General features: G+C 39.9%; 1 protein-coding gene and 1 pseudogene across 5 annotated transcripts in view; both read left to right on the forward strand.

Moving 5' to 3' along the window:
* PTPN5 (protein tyrosine phosphatase non-receptor type 5) overlaps positions 1–14,634 on the forward strand; it is a 268,730-nt gene that overhangs the window by 130,896 nt on the left and 123,200 nt on the right. The window lies entirely within an intron of this gene.
* LOC117352099 lies at positions 178–739 on the forward strand (annotated as a pseudogene).

The raw sequence follows: 14,634 nt of genomic DNA on the forward strand, positions 1-14,634 counted from the left end.
AAGCACCACGTAAATCTCCCGCTTTAGAAATTATTATTGCGGTGGAGTGGTGGGGCTGAGGTATTTCGATTAAGTCTCTTAGAATATTGATATATCAACCTAGTTATTGTTGGTTTACACGATCTAGCTGAGTGGGTTGGTTACACAACTACATAAATTACTGGTTCTAGATTAGATTTAATGAGGCATTTGCCTCCCCAGCAAAATATGAAGTATTGAGAGACCTCATTGATTTGATTTCTACCCAGTGCGAGGATCTTCTGCTCTCTATTGACCAGTTACTGAGGATTGACAGAGATAAAGAGGAAGAAAAAGATTATCTATAGTGTAACATAGTTTGTGGATGGAGCTATGCCATCTGCCTGTCTACGGAAACTGGAAGTTGTGACCAGTGATGCTTTTGATAAGTACCGAGACCTGTACTTTGAAAGAAGATTCTTCTGTATACCCTTGGGATTTGCGGGGGTTATATAATCAGGAAAACTGGAGATGGTTCAAAAAGAAATTAAAGACCGCTGGGATTGTTTCATGTTGTGGAGGTCCAGCAAATATCAAGTGATTGCACTGTATTACAAGCTAATGTCCACAGTAGTGACTCCGGTTGTAGACCAACAAGACTGGTTTGAGTACCATGTACTTTGGAGGCGGCCTCACTGGACAGATGACCAATATTGGAAGACTAATAGAGGATATGGAAAATAAGATCCGAAGCACACTCATCGAGAATAAACATTCTTAAATGGCAATACGTTTTAAATCATTTTCCTTTTTGTTTTTAAATGTTCCGAGAATGGTATAATAGATAGCATAGTATGAATGAATTTGGGGAATTCAATGAGTTACAAAATAGAAAATGGTGAGTTACTGAAATATTAAGAAATGCAGTGGCTTTAACAACATTAATAAGTACTACTAATATATTTTAAATATGGCTGTTAGACAATAACATCAATTAATATATTGTAATAAAGAGAATTAAGGACATATGTTATATTATCTATCATTCATCTTTATTGAGTTTACATATAAAGAAAGGATGTTCCATTCATAATAAATAGTTGAAGAAAAGTGGATTGCACTGTTTAAGGTTCCTCAATCCTTAGTAATATTATCTGAATAAATTAACATTTCTTAATTAATTTCTGTTTCTGAGAAGAATCTGAATTTTTTAATTAATAGCAAACATAAAATAACATTCAATGAAATATAAAATAGTAAAATGTAATGTTGTACGAAGTGGGATGCATAATAAATGTATATGGTAATTAAAAAAGTTAACTTAGTTAATTTATTAATATTATAGACTTGGAACTAATTACTATTTAATATTCTTATTCTTAGAAGTCCTGTAAAATTATATAATGTAGTTTGATGATAGGTATAAGGGTAATGCTTCTTAAAATTAATATGGGGAAATTGAATATCTCAGACATTCATTTAAAGCTAGGAATTGAGATTCTTGCTTTAATACGACATGATATTAGGTCATGTAATATGGAGTATTTTTAACTTGGATTATAATTGTTTATTATAATTAATTTGAAAACTGTTGAATTAATTAATGAATTAATATTTAAAGCTAACAATTTTATAATTCTTTTAAAGGATGATTTTATTTTCTAATTTGTCTGTTCAGATATAAGAATGTAATAGATTAAGATACTTTTCAATTTAATCTATTTAATAATACTATTAAGTTATTTTAATTAATATAAATTTATATATGATACATGATGAAAATGATGTATGGTAAATGATGAAAATCTACAATCTTCTAATATGATTATATGTGTCTGAGGGAGTTTTTTAGTTGCTAGTCTTGATAAGCGCTTTCAAGTATTCATATTATTTAACGGGTTGGAGGGAGGGTAGAGGGAGGGGTGTAGGGTGAGGAGGTCCCTGGATGTGCATTGGTTATTATATAAATTGTAATATGAATAGAGAACTACTAATTATAAATTTAATATGCATATGAAAATATTTACATTAAATGTCAATGGCCTTAATCACCCCATAAAAAGAAAAAACACTTAATTTTCTCAAAAAACAAAATGCAGATATTTATTATATTCAAGAGACCCATTTATCCAATACAGAATCTAAAAAGTTGGAAGGAGGTTGGGTAAAAGAATGTTTTTATGCTCCTGTGGTAGGGAAGAAGGGGGGTTGCCATATTAGTAAATAAAAAATGTAATGCATCATTTAACTTGATTTCAGCTGATCCTATGGATAGATGGGTACATGTGAAAATGAGCTTAGGTAAGGATATTTTGACGCTTTTTAATATTTATGGTCCTAATTCGAATCAAATTGAATTTTTCAAAACACTCCAACATATTCTTCTACCTCTGGCTACAACTAATTTAGTAGTGGCAGGAGATTTTAATGCTTTTGTGGACCCTTTATTGGATAAAAAGCCTAGTAGAATGATAAAATCATTAGAATTGGATAATTTGATTCAAGTTTGTGGGCTAAAAGACATCTGGAGAATTTTACACTTTATGTTTAAATATTTTTTATTAAATTTCCAACAAAGTGCAAGAAAATATACAGAAATGTTCATCAAAATCTCCGACATGTGCACAAACCATTCCCCCCAACCCCCCTCCCCCCCCACATGTATAGAAATAAAGTCCAGTATCATCTCAGGAAGCAAGTGATCATCTTCACAGATTTAATAATCTACTTCAAGAATGGGGAGTAAGGTCCATCCAAAAATGTTCCCAAGTCTGACAGAAGCGGCCCGGACCACGGTCCAGATTGCCAACCTGTCTTCTCTCCAAAGAGGCATGTACAATCATCAAGGATCTCCATTGACTATAAGAGGGCGGGTCCTGGGACAACAATATAGCTTTTTTCCCCAGCAGCAACACTCTTGTCACAAAGGCTGTCATCTCTTTAGGCTTTGGCGATGCGATGTTATAATAGCCAAAGAATTTTACACTTTAATGCTCAGGAATTTTCTTTTTGTTCACATGTTCATAAATCATTTTCTAGGATTGATTATATTTTTGTTTCAGATAATCTTGTACAACAGGTCAGAACAGCTACCATAGATCCAATTATTCTATCAGATCATGGTGGTGTATGGATAGAATTTGAATTGGAGGAACAAGATGGAAAGAGACCTGTTTGGAGGTTCAATATTACACTGCTAGAGGACACAAAATTTATTGAAGAATTTAATATAAAAATGGAGGAATATTTCAAATTAAACTCTTCAGAAGAGATCTCATTGGAAACTTTATGGGATGCTTTTAAAGCTACCATGAGAGGGAATATAATTTCATATTCGGCTCATGTTAATACTCAATCAAAAAAGGATTTCTTTCATCTAGAGGAAAAGATTAAAGAATTAGAAGCAAAAGTGACGGTAAAATGGGAGCATGATACATTCCAGTCCCTCTTAAAAGCTCAATATAAATATAATGAGATCTCTTCTAAATGGGTTAGGAAGAAATTATTTACTCAACAGGCTTTGTATTATGGAAACTCGAATAAAGCGGGAAGATTACTAGCTAATTATTTAAAAGCAAAAAAAAAAGTAAAGGAAAGATTGTGGCTATTACGGATGAAAATGGGGTTACTCATTCTCAAATCTATATACAGTGGTGCCTCGCATAACGGACGCCTCGCACAGCGAACGCTGCGCACAACGAACTTCTTGTCTTGATTCGTACAACGGACTTCATTTCACACAACGAAGTCGCCCGAGCTGCATCGTTCAGTGGCGCTACATATTTTAAACCTCCCCCGCCGCCACCGCATATTTTTAAACCTCCCCCCCCCCCGCCGCCTGGGGACAGGACAGGACATTCCCCTCCCTCCCACCCTTTACACGCACATGGCGCGGGATTAAGCCGAAACTGTGCGCTCCTGGAAGCCTTTTCCCAGGCGAACAGACAAGCCGGAAAAAAGTCTTGTCTTCAGTTCCCTCCTTCCACCCAACTCGCCCTCAGTCCTTCCCCCTCCCCAACCTGAAGAGCACAAAGGTGCATTTACCCGCCTGAGAAAGAGAGCACAAAACAAGCCCCCCCTCCCCCGCCCAAGTCTCGAGGCCCACTCCGCAAACCCTCTCCCCCAGAGGTGGCCCGCGAGGACTTGCGCCCGGTTCTGCGCTTACCTATCCGCTGCCAGGCCTGGAAGAGTCCGCACAGCAGCAGCAGTAGCCGCCCCGCACCTCCAGCTCCGCATATCTCTCCCGTCCCCGGCCGCCTTCACCAAACAGAAAACTTTTGGGCCTCCGGTGGGAACTGGCGTCCCAGGCCACGGTAAATGCGTCTTGATGCTGGTCTCTCTCTCTCTACCTGGGCGGCCCCACCTCTCCCCCGTCCCTCCCCGCTCGATAAAGTAAAACCCTCTGTACCGTCTCTGCAGGGAACAGCCGATGTTAGTCAGGCTCAAGAGCTAAAATGAGAATTGTTTAACCCTTCCGCCTCCGGTTTAACCTTTGGTAGCAGGTTCGGGGCTCTTTAACAAGGATCGCTTCTCCTAGAGCAATGGTTCTCAACCCGACGTAAGAGCCAGACAGGTTTGGAAGCGTGCGGCTGGGTGAGGGAGAGGGCTGGCAGACTCTGCATATAAGGTGAGGTGGAGGAAGGGAAATGTAGGGCTGCAGAACAAATTATTTTCTTTTACATGTATTCTTAAGGGAAAACAGGGCTGCAGAACGAATTATTTTGTTTTAAATGTATTCTTATGGGAAAACGCGTTTCACACAACGAACGTTTCACATAACAAACTTGCTCCTGGAACGGATTAAGTTCGTTGTGTGAGGCACCACTGTATATATAATCGGAGGTATGTGTGTATGTATGTGTGTGCGTATGTGCCCCGATCACGCAAAAACGGCTTGACCGATTTGAACGAAACTTGGTATGCAGATCCCTCACTACCTGGGATGATATGTTCTGGGGGTCTCGCGGCCCACCTGCACACGTGGGCGGAGCTACAAACAGAAAATCAGATTTCACCCATTCATGTCAATGGAAAAAATGTAAAAAGCTGCCAACGCAAAAACAGCTTGCCCGATTTGAACGAAACTTGGTATGCAGATCCCTCACTACCTGGGGTGATATGTTCTGGGGGTCTCGCGGCCCACCTGCACACGTGGGCGGAGCTACAAACTGAAAATCAGATTTCACCCATTCATGTCAATGGAAAAAATGTAAAAAGCTGCCAACGCAAAAACGGCTTGCCCGATTTGAACGAAACTTGGTATGCAGATCCCTCACTACCTGGGGTGATATGTTCTGGGGGTCTCGCGGCCCACCTGCACACGTGGGCGGAGCTACAAACAGAAAATCTGATTTCACCCATTCATGTCAATGGAAAAAATGTAAAAAGCTGCCAACGCAAAAACGGCATGCCCGATTTGAACGAAACTTGGTATGCAGATCCCTCACTACCTGGGGTGATATGTTCTGGGGGTCTCGCGGCCCACCTGCACACGTGGGCGGAGCTACAAACTGAAAATCAGATTTCACCCATTCATGAAGGGTATAGAAAAAGTAGACAGGGACAGATTTTTCAGATTACGGGGAACCACAAGTACAAGGGGGCACTCGGAAAAATTAAAAGGAGACAGGTTTAAAACAAATGCCAGAAGGTTCTTTTTCACCCAGAGGGTGGTGGACACATGGAACGCGCTTCCGGAGGCTGTGATAGGCCGGAGCACGTTACAAGGCTTCAAAGAAGGTTTGGATAGGTTCCTAGAGGATAAAGGAATTGAAGGGTACAGATAAGAGTAGCGGTAGGTTATAGGGATAGTCTGGGACCATTGCTCAGGCAATGGGCCTGATGGGCCGCCGCGGGAGCGGACCGCTGGGCGAGATGGACCTCTGGTCTGCCTCAGCGGAGGCAACTTCTTATGTTCTTATGTTCTTATGTCAATGGAAAAAATGTAAAAAGCTGCCAACACAAAAACGGCTTGCCCGATTTGAACGAAACTTGGTATGCAGATCCCTCACTACCTGGGGTGATATGTTCTGGGGGTCTCGCGGCCCACCTGCACACATGGGCGGAGCTACAAACAGAAAATCTGATTTCACCCATTCATGTCAATGGAAAAAATGTAAAAAGCTGCCAACGCAAAAACGGCTTGCCCGATTTGAACGAAACTTGGTATGCAGATCCCTCACTACCTGGGGTGATATGTTCTGGGGGTCTCGCGGCCCACCTGCACATGTGGGCGGAGCTACAAACAGAAAATCTGATTTCACCCATTCATGTCAATGGAAAAAATGTAAAAAGCTGCCATTCTCACAGTAATTCCAACTATAAAACACTTTTTATGATACTATAACCACTAGGGACATCGTTACTATTCTACCACGGGCACCATACATATAGAGTTTGTATGTTCTAACTGTGTTTGTAACTGTTTCCTTCATGCACCCCAGTTCATAATGTTATTACATTACATGAGTACGGGAAAAAACTGCATGGAGTTTCTTTTCAACCTGAGTTTCCACATATTTAGTTGTTTAAATCAATACTGAAACTTTTGTTCGGGACAGGGACAAGGTGAAACCGTATTTATCCCGCGGATACCACTTATTCCAACACATCTTCCTTTTCAGTTTAAGAGATTGCAAATTCCAGTGAGACTTGCATTCTCTATCACAATCAACAAATCACAGGGACAGACTATTACATACTGTGGAGTGGATATAAGATCCCCCTGTTTTTCCCATGGACAACTCTATGTTGCTTGCTCAAGGGTGGGTTCACCCAAGAATTTATATGTTCTTGCTCCTGGAGGTGAAACTAAAAATGTTGTTTATAATCAAGTTTTGTGTTAGTTGTATTGTATTCATTTTGTCAAATATTTCACATTATAATTTGAATATTGTACTTTTTATAAAGCTGTAAAAAAATAATTTCATTCACCACTCGGGACAGTGAGGGAATTTCAAAGTGCCTTTCTTGCTCATAATTTTTAATGTATATTTTCTGTAACCGCTTTGAACCTAACGGATGTAGCGGTATATAAGAAATAAATTACATTACATTACATTACTATAAAGTATCTTTATTTGAATCCATTTACAGTGTTATTACAACGCCGGGCCATCAGCTAGTTGATAATATATTAAAACAGTTTTTGAAATATTATTAAACTTTGTATTCTTCTGAGCTTTATTCAAATAAAGAACTTGATGGTTTAGAGTTTTTAAATTTAATCGAGGGTCCTAAAATTCCCGAGCATATAAAAGGATCTCTTGATGCACCTATCATGCTGAAGGAGATTCAAGCAGCATTGAAGTCCCTTAGAGTTGGAACCGCTCCAGGAAGAGATGGATACACTGTGGAGTTTTATAAATCATTTCAAAATACATTAATGCCTTATTTATTAAAATTATATCAAACTCAACTGAATAAAAACTGCATTTCAGGTACTATGGCAGAATCTTTGACTATAGTTTTGCCGAAGCCAAATAAAGATCCTTTATTGGTTTCAAACTACATAAGAACATAAGCAATGCCTCCGCTGGGTCAGACCTAAGAACATAAGAAGTTGCCTCCACTGGGTCAGACCAGAGGTCCATCGCGCCCAGCGGTCTTCTCCAGCGGCGGCCCATAAGGTCTATGACCTGTGAAGTGGTTCCTGACCATTTCTATAACCTACCTCTGCTTCTATTTGTACCCCTCAATCCCCTTATCCTTTAGGAACCTATCTAAACCTTCCTTGAACCCCTGTACTGTGCTCTGGCCAATCACAACCTCTGGAAGCATGTTCCATGTGTCTACCACCCTCTAGATAAAAAAGAACTTCCTAGCATTTGTTCTAAACCTGTCCCCTTTCAATTTTTCCGAGTGACCCCTAGGTTCCCCACAGTCTGAAGAATCTGTCCCTGTCTACTTTCTCTATGCCCTTCAGGATTTTGAAGGTTTCTATCATGTCTCCTCTAAGTCTCCTCTTCTCTAGGGAGAACAGCCACAGCTTTTTCAACCTGTCAGCGTATGAAAAGTTTTCCATACCTTTTATCAGTTTAGTCACTCTTCTCTGGACCCCCTCCAGTACTGCCATGTCCTTCTTGAGGTATGGCGACCAGTAATGGACACAGTACTCTAGGTGTGGGCGCACCATTGCACGATACAGCGGCATGATGACTTCCTTCGTCTGGTTGTGATACCCTTTTTAATGATACCCAACATTCTGTTCGCTTTCTTTGAGGCTATCGCACACTGTGCCGATGCTTTCAATGTTGTGTCCACCATCACCCCCAGGTCTCTTTCAAGGTTGCTCACCCCTAGCAATGATCCCCCCATTTTGTAGCTGAACATTGGGTTCTTTTTCCCTACATGCATGACCTTGCATTTCTCTATGTTAAAACTCATTTGCCACTTTTTTGCCCACTCTTCCAGTCTCGTTAGGTCCCTTTGTAGGTCTTCGCAGTCTTCCAAGGTTCTAACCCTGTTTGGTGTCATCAGCAAATTTAATAACCTCACATTTTGTCCCCGTCTCCAGGTCATTAATAAATTTATTGAACAGGAGCGGTCCCAGCACCGATCCCTGTGGAACTCCGCTCGTGACCCATTGCCAGTCTGAGTAATGGCCCTTTACTCCAACCCTCCTGCCTGCCAGCCAGCCTGCGTTTGATCCATCGGTGGACATCCCCTTGGTTCCACAGCTTCTTGAGTAGTCGTTTGTGAGGTACCTTGTCAAAGGCTTTTTGGAAGTCAGGGTAAATGATGTCTATGGATTCCCCTTTATCCATCTGGCTATTTATTCCCTCAAAGAAGTACAGTAGGTTCGTGAGGCACGACCTTCCCTTGCAGAAGCCGTGCTGGCTCGCCTTCAGTTGTCCATTGTTTTCTAAGTGTTCGCAGATTGCGTCCTTAACCAGTGCTTCCATCATCTTTCCCGGGACCGAGGTTAAGCTCACCAGCCTGTAGTTTCCTGGGTCACCCCTTGATCCCTTCTTAAAGATGGGCGTGACGATTGCAATTTTCCAGTCCTCTGGGATCTCCCCAGTTTTTAAGGATAGGTTACATATTTGGCGAAGTGTTTCCGCTATTTCGTTTCTCAGTTCTTTTAGTACCCTTGGCTGGATGCCGTCTGGACCAGGTGATTTGTCGCTCTTCAGTCTGTCTACCTGTCGGAGGACATCCTCTCGGCTTACCTCTAGTTGGACCAGATTTTCATCATGGTCTCCGTTTATGAGCTCCTCGGGTTCTGGGATATTGGATGTGTCCTCTCTTGTGAAGACTGACGAGAAGAACTTGTTTAACCTGTCAGCTATCTCTTTTTCCTCCTTTACCACTCCCTTCATGTCTCCATCGTCCAATGGTCCCACTTCCTCCCTGGCTGGTTGTTTCCCCTTCACATACCTGAAGAATGGTTTAAAGTTTCTTGCTTCCCCCGCCAGTCTTTCCTCATATTCTCTTTTTGCTTTTCTAACCACTCGGTGACAGTCTTTTTGTTGCCTTTTATGCTCCTTCTGGTTGTCCTTTGTTGTGTCCTTTTTCCATTTTCTGAAAGATGTTTTCTTGTCCCTTATCGCCTTTTTCACTGCATTTGTTATCCACACCGGGTTTTTTGTTCGATTCTTTTTGCACCCTTTCCTAAACCTGGGGATGTACAGGTTTTGTGCTTCGTGCATCGTGTTCTTGAGTAGGGCCCAGGCTTCCTTTACAGTCTCCATCTTCCCTGAGCTGTTGCTGAGCTTCTTTCCCACCATTTTCCTCATGGCCTCGTAATTTCCTTTTCTGAAATTGAGTGCTGTCGTTGTGGTTCTTTTCACCTTTGATGTTCCTATTTTTAGCTTGTACTGGATCATGTTGTGATTGCTGTTTCCTAGTGACGCTAGTACTACCACCTCCTTTGCGGGTCCCCCTAGCCCGTTGAGGATTAGGTCAAGAGTGGCATCTCCACGTGTTGGTTCCGTGACCAGCTGTTCCATGAAACAGTCCCTCATCGCCTCCAGGAATTTTGTTTCTCTCGTGCAATTTGAGTGTCCAATGCTCCAGTCTATTCCAGAGTAGTTGAAATTACCCAACACCACCATACTTCCGCTTTTGCATACCTGCCTCAGTTCAGCCTGGGGTCCATCGTGCCCAGCAGCCCGCTGGAAAACTGTTGGCTAAGTTATTGGCCATACGCTTGGCTAGATATGCACCAAACCGGATTTGTTGCTCATAGACATTCCTCACATAACACTAGATTGGCTCTTCATATGTTGACATTAACAAAATCCATGGAGGATCCAGCCTTCTCTGTATCTTTGGATTCGGAGAAGGCATTTGATCGTGTAGAATGGACTTTTATGTACCAAGCAATGGATTGGTTTGGAGTGGGTTCTGGATTTATACAAATGATCAAAGCTTTGTATAACTCCCCTTTGGCCAGATTGTATATAAATAACTAGTTTTTCAGCCCGTTACATTAACGGGTGCTAGAATAGATGTATGTGTCTGTCTTTCTTTCTTTCTCTCTCTCTCCTCTTAGCCTGTTTCTGTATTTCTGTCTTTCTTTCTTTTTCCTCGGCTGTCCAGGTGCTAGAATATATGTGTGTGTGTCTGTTTGTCTTTATTTCTTTCTCTCTCTCTCTGCTTAGCCGCTTTCTTTCTTTCTTTTTCCTTGGCTGTCCATCACGCGGCTAGCATTTTATTATTTAAGATTCTTTTTCAGATGGTTTTCGTCTGGAGAGGGGAGTCAGGCAGGGATGTTCCTTATCTCCTCTGTTATTTGATATTGTATTGGAACCTTTATTATTGGCTATTCAACAAGCAGAGGAGATTCGGGGTATTCCTTATTATGCTGGTCGGGATGATATTTTGCTTCATTTGAGTAATCCTGAATCTACTATTCCACATTTATTGGACTTGATTGAAAGTTTTCAGGATATAAAATAAATTGGAATAAATTACATTACATTACATAAGTGATTTCTATTCCGCTTGTGCCTTGCGGTTCTAAGCGGATTACAAGTTAGAAGACTGGACATTTCCAGGAGCGTTATAGTACATAGAATCAAGAATGTATCAAGTTACAAATGTTAGTCTGGACATTTCCAGGAGAAATTGAAAGCAAATAGTAGATAATAATAGGTTGTTGTGATGAATAGAAATAATATTATTATTATTATTTTTTTTTTTATCTCCCCCATCCTTGTGTTTTTACCTCTTTTGTGTTTTTCTGATTGATAAAATTGTAACTTTTTTCCCTCTTCCCCTTTAAATTATGTCTGTCACTAAACCACATGCCCTAAGAAAATTTATAAGTAATTTGACTTTTTATTTGTGTCTTAATAACATCCGTTGTCTAAAATTGTTGTTTTAAAACTGTTCTAATATTGTCTGTTACCTCATAAGCTGTTTTTAAATTTGTTCATCGCTTAGAATGTTATATAGGCGATTCATCAAATAATAAACTTGAACTTGAATACAGTCGGGATACTGAAGTGAGTTGTACAATGTTGAGGTATTGCTATGGTGGTGGTGGTGGTGTTCATGAGAGTATTTTCTAGTGCTATAGTGAGGTTAAGATGATGGGAAGTGTTTTTTGAAGAGATGAGTTTTGATTTCTTTTCGGAATACTTTAATGTCTGTTGATTTGATCAGTAGATTGAAGATGGTAGTGTCAATCTTTGCTGCCTGTGTCGCTAAAAGGCTGTCGTATAGTTTCTTTCGTCGTGTACCATTGAGATGGGGGGTAAATGAATAGGCTCTGAGTTCTCCTTAATCTGTGTGAGAGGTTACGGTCTGTTGTTTAGGTAGCTGGGTGCTGTTCCGTGTGTTACTTTGTATAGTAGACAGTAGAATTTGAACTGGGATCTTGCTTTTATTGGTAGCCAGTGTGAGTCTAGGTATGCATTGGTGATGTGGTCATATTTGCCGAGGGAGTAGATGAGTCTGAGGGCCGTGTTCTGAACAGTCTGTAGTTGTTTTATCATGTAGTTTGGGCATGATAGGTAGAGGCTGTTGCAGTAATCTACAATACTTAGTACTAGGGAAATCCTTCCGCTTGATATACATTCTCAAAAGGACTGTTTGATCATTTCTCTTTTCTTTGGAAAGAAGAGGGTATAAAATATTTAGGAATATGGATTTATAAGTCACTGGAAGAAACAATGAAAATAAATGAAAAATATTTATTGTTAAAGGTTATAGAAATGTGTTAGCAATGGAATCCGTTACACTTATCTTGATGGGGGAGAGTTCAAACAGTGAAAATGATGATTTTACCTGTGGTGTGTTATCAAATGGGAACGTTACCAATTTATTTTCAAAGTTCTTTTTACAAAAAATTGAATAGTATTCTTATCAAATTTATTTGGATGGGCAAAACTGCTAGAATAGCTTTAGTATCTTTACAAAAATCAATTGAGGAGGGAGGGGTAAATTTTCCAAATTTCTATAGGTATCATCAGGCCTATATTCTGCGTCAGGGTATGTACTGGATCCTGCCTGACCTAATGGAACATTATCCAGAGTGGTTAATTTTTGAATGGAAAATTATGTCCCCAATGCGTTTGTCTAATGTATTAGACATTAAACTACCTAGTTATGCTAGGGATAATAACATTATTTTGGTTACTTGGAAGACCCTGATATGTATAAATAAATTAACTGAAATTCCTATAGAACAGTCTTTGTGTCAGTCACTATGGCTAACTTATCCAAGATACAAATAGGCGGGTCAAAAATTGCCTGGAAAGATTGGATGCAAGTAGGCATAAGAGCATTAGAGGATGTTACTTCAAATGGAAAACTGCTTGATTTTTCACGGTTGCAACAATCTTTTTGTATCTTAAAATTTCAATTTTATAAATGGTTGCAACTGAAACAGGCTATTCAGAAAGGGTTCCCTGAGTGGCGTAATTTGAAAAATTTTTATAGTCTGCAATTCCTCTGTTTTCAGGCAGATATTCTAGGGCATCAAGCTGCCAAGTGGTATAAATTAATATCTAAACTTATGAATAAGAAACCCACAAACGCTCTTAGAGATATTTGGAGCATCTCGATGGCCACGTATTTGGTCTTGGAGGATGAGGTGTACACTCAGCATCAGCATCTATGAAACAAACTTGGTTCTTTTTGTTACATCGTTCTTTTTGGCCCCAGTTAGATTGAATAAGTTAGATAATTCTAAATCTAATAGATGCTGGCACTGTCACCTAGACATAGGAACATTAGACCATCTACTGTTTTATTGCCCTAAAATTCAGATTTTGTTTTTTTTTTTAAATCAATTTGGGGACATATTAATAATATTTTAAATTCTGAGATTCCTTTAACTTATGAAATAATAATTTGTGTACCATTTTGCATATCAAAGATCCTCTAGATAAACATAAAAGATGTCTCCTTTTAATTATGACAAGTACGGCTATACTGTTGATTACACGAAACTGGAAAAACTGGGATCGTCTCAACTTTACATTCTGGTGGGCAAGTTTATGTCTAATATATAATTATGAGAAAATGAACACTGTTAAATTAGGGAATAATGAAAATTTTAAATTAATTTGGGGCCCATTGACATCCTTTGTAGAATCTCTATAGTTATGGTTTGTTATTAGATAATATGCATATCCAGGGAGGGGGAAGGGGTGGGAGGTATATAAGGTCTTTAATCGACTATTTTTACGGATGGTAACAGGGGGGAAGGATGATAAATTTTATGGTTTGAAAAATAAGTGAATGGATATATATATGTATTTTCTGTTTAAAATATGTATAATATAATATAATACTAAAATTATGGGAAAATTTTATAGTTACTCTAATGGAAAAGATTGGGTTGGGTGGGGGGAGAGTATTAATATGTATGAATCTTGAAAAATTTAAGTGATGTCTATAGTGTAAAATGATTAATTTATTCTGTTTTCCACTTATTGAATGTGTTTTAAAAATGAATAAATAATTTTTTTAAAAAAAGAGGACATGTGGTCCCGCTGTGTTCTGCCCCAGCCCACCCACACACAGACCTCGTCTTGTCTTCCCTGAGTCTGGGCCACATCTGGAGGACCTCCAAACATGTATGGAGGTAATGTGATGACATTATACGCGTGCATGCGTATGATGTCACATTATGTCACATCCACGCATAGAAGCCCTACAGATGCATCCACGAGCTCAGGCCTTCCAAAACCCGAATAAACTGCTGAATTTTGAAAATCTGTCCAGGTACCCAGACAGTTCTCTAAAAAAGAGGACATCTGGACATCTGGTATCCCTAGGAACAAAAAAGAAGTGGGGCAGGGACATAGGTCAAACCACTGTGTGGACAAATACGTTTATTTAAAATGTCATCTGGTATCTGTAAACATAAGCAAAGGAATGTTAGGCTGTCTGACTAGAGGGGTGGGGCTTAACAGGGAGCAGGAAGTAAAAGCCTTCAGGGAAGACAGAACAGAGAGACCCCGAAGGAAGAGGTCTCCAGGAGTGAGTCTGAGGCAGAGGCTCTGGGAGGTGTCCTGGAGTTTGGGTCTCTCCTGCATGTATATGTGTAAGTCACTAGAAGCCAGCTAAAGTAGGCCAAGCTTTAACTTTGGATGTACAAGAATTTCGTTTAGAAGATCTGGCTGGAGCCAGCCCTGTAAGAGGCTGAGGGTTTAAGGGCTGTGCAGAGTTTGCCTCTGAGCTTGAAGAAACATTATTCTTTATTGACTGTATTTGAGAAGT

The sequence above is a fragment of the Geotrypetes seraphini genome, chromosome 19 (genome assembly GCF_902459505.1).
Source record: "Geotrypetes seraphini chromosome 19, aGeoSer1.1, whole genome shotgun sequence".
Classification (NCBI taxonomy): domain Eukaryota; kingdom Metazoa; phylum Chordata; class Amphibia; order Gymnophiona; family Dermophiidae; genus Geotrypetes; species Geotrypetes seraphini.